The sequence below is a fragment of the Mandrillus leucophaeus genome, unplaced genomic scaffold (genome assembly GCF_000951045.1).
Source record: "Mandrillus leucophaeus isolate KB7577 unplaced genomic scaffold, Mleu.le_1.0 Scaffold154, whole genome shotgun sequence".
In the NCBI taxonomy this organism is placed as follows: domain Eukaryota; kingdom Metazoa; phylum Chordata; class Mammalia; order Primates; family Cercopithecidae; genus Mandrillus; species Mandrillus leucophaeus.
This window is the reverse complement of record NW_012101521.1, coordinates 170,209-172,468: the sequence shown is the minus strand read 5'-3', so window position 1 is coordinate 172,468 and position 2,260 is coordinate 170,209.

Here is a 2,260-nt window from a genome sequence, read left to right as displayed (position 1 = left end):
GCCTCAGTATCTCTGTCCCCTTGCCCAGAGGCCTTCTGCAGCCTTGCCTGGGGTACTGAGTGCCCATCCCACCTCCCCCCACTGACCACTGCTCTGGGCCCCCGTGGATTCATCTGGGCAGTGGGAGTTGCTGGAGAGCTGAGCAGACACTGGGGCAGTGCCAGGCATAAATGAAGTCATTATGTATGTATGTATTTATTTAGTTAGAGACAGAGCCTCACTCTGTCACCCAGGCAGTGGCGCAGTCTCAGCTTACTGCAACCTCCATCTCCTGGGCTCAAGCAATTCTCCTGTCTCAGCGTCCCAAGTAGCTGGGACTACAGGTGCACACCACCACGCCTGGCTAATTTTTGTATTTTTAGTAGAGATGGGGTTTCACCGTATTTATCAGGTTGGTCTCAAACTCCTGACCTCCGGTGACCCACCCACCTCGGCCCCCCAGAGTGCTGGGATTACAGGCGTGAGCCACCATGCTCGGCCATAATTGAGTCTCTTCTGCCCCCAGGTAGGAAGAGGAGGGGCCTTCTGTCTGATAGCCAGCTGACATCAGACTTCCTGCAGGCAGGCCCCGGGACCACCCCTCACCCATCCAACCTCCACGAGCCAACTCTGCATCATTTCCCTGACTTTGTTCCCCTGCTGTGCCCGGAGCCTGTCTCAGCCACCTGCAGCCTCCCAGTAGGTGATGCAGCTGGTGTGTGGGAGGCCTATGGGGGCCTCAGGAAGGCGTCGAAAAGGATAGAGTAATTTTCAATTACTTTAACCTGCATATTTTACAAACAAGGTGAGAAATCATCTTGGCTTTTTCCCCGTGTATGGGAGTCCTGGGCTGGGCATCAGGATCAGATGGAGCAGGGGTGCCCAGCAATGAGACAGTTGGAAGGCAGGGGCTTGGCATCCCCAGTGTGGAGATACAGCACCCCTATTGCCTACCCCTTTCTCCCCTCTGGACCCACCCCTTCCTCCCTTTCTCAAGGAGAGGCCTTGTCATTCTTTATTCTTTTTTTAATCTTTTGAGATGGGGTCTTGCTCTGTTGCCCAGGCTGGAGTGCAGGGGCGTGATCATAGCTCACTGCAGCCTCCAATTGCTGGTCTCAAGCAATCCTCCTACCTCAGCCTCCTAAAGCACTGGGATTACAGGCCTTACACCACCATGCCCAGCTAATTTTTAAAATCTATTTTTTTTGTAGAGGTGAGGCTCTTGCTGTATTGCCCAGGCTTGTCTCAAACTCTTGGCCTCAAGCACTCTTCCTGCCTCAGCCTCCCAAAGTGTTGGGATTACAGGTATGAACCAGGTGCCATCCAGTCTGTTATGCTTTTTTTTTTTTTTTTTTTTTTTTAAAAAAAAGCAGAGACTCACTCTGTCACCCAGGCTGGAGTGCAATGGCTCTGTCTCGGCTCATGGCAACCTCTACCTCCCAGGTTAAAGTGATTCTCCTGCCTCAGTCTCCTGAGTAACTAGGATTACAGGTGTGTGCCACCACACCAGGCTAATTTTTGTATTTTTAGTAGAGATGGAGTTTCACCGTGTTGGCCAGGCTGGTCTCAACTCCTGACCTCATGATCCACCCATCTCGGCCTCCCAAAGTGCTGGGATTACAGGCGTGAGCCACTGCGCCCAGCCTGTCATGCTTTATAAATCAATGCTTACATCATCTCATTAAACCCTAAGAATGTCATTGGGAGGGAGGTGTGGTTATTAATTCTATTTCACAGATGAAGAAATGGGCTCAGGAAGGCAACATCACCTTCCTAGAGTCACACAGATAAGAAGTGGTAGAACTGAGACCTGAATCCTGAGTATTGACCCCAGAAAATCCATTCCTGAGTGCCATACACTCTGATGTATCCATAAAGCACAGGAAGTTACCAGGGAGATAGAGTTGAAAATAACATCAGCAGTTACAGCAGAAACAACGGTAATAATAGCTGCCACTATAGAGCTGTGGCCAAACCCCAAGCACATTATTAAGTGCTTTAGAGTTTCATCTTGACTCTACAGACAGGCAATAGTGATCCTCATATGCAGCGAGAGAAACTGAGGCCCAGAGAGCTGAAGCAAATTGTCCCAAGTGCCACAGCTCTTAAGTGATGGGACCAGGACTCACATTCAGGTCCGTCTCCAAAGCCTGTTTCTCTGTATTCATCAGCTGTTGATGCTGTGGTCGGCCGACCTAATGCCACTGCTGGTGTGGGCAGTGACTTCGTTTATTGAGCATCTACTATAGTCTAGGCACCAGGCCACAAGCTGTCCATGCCT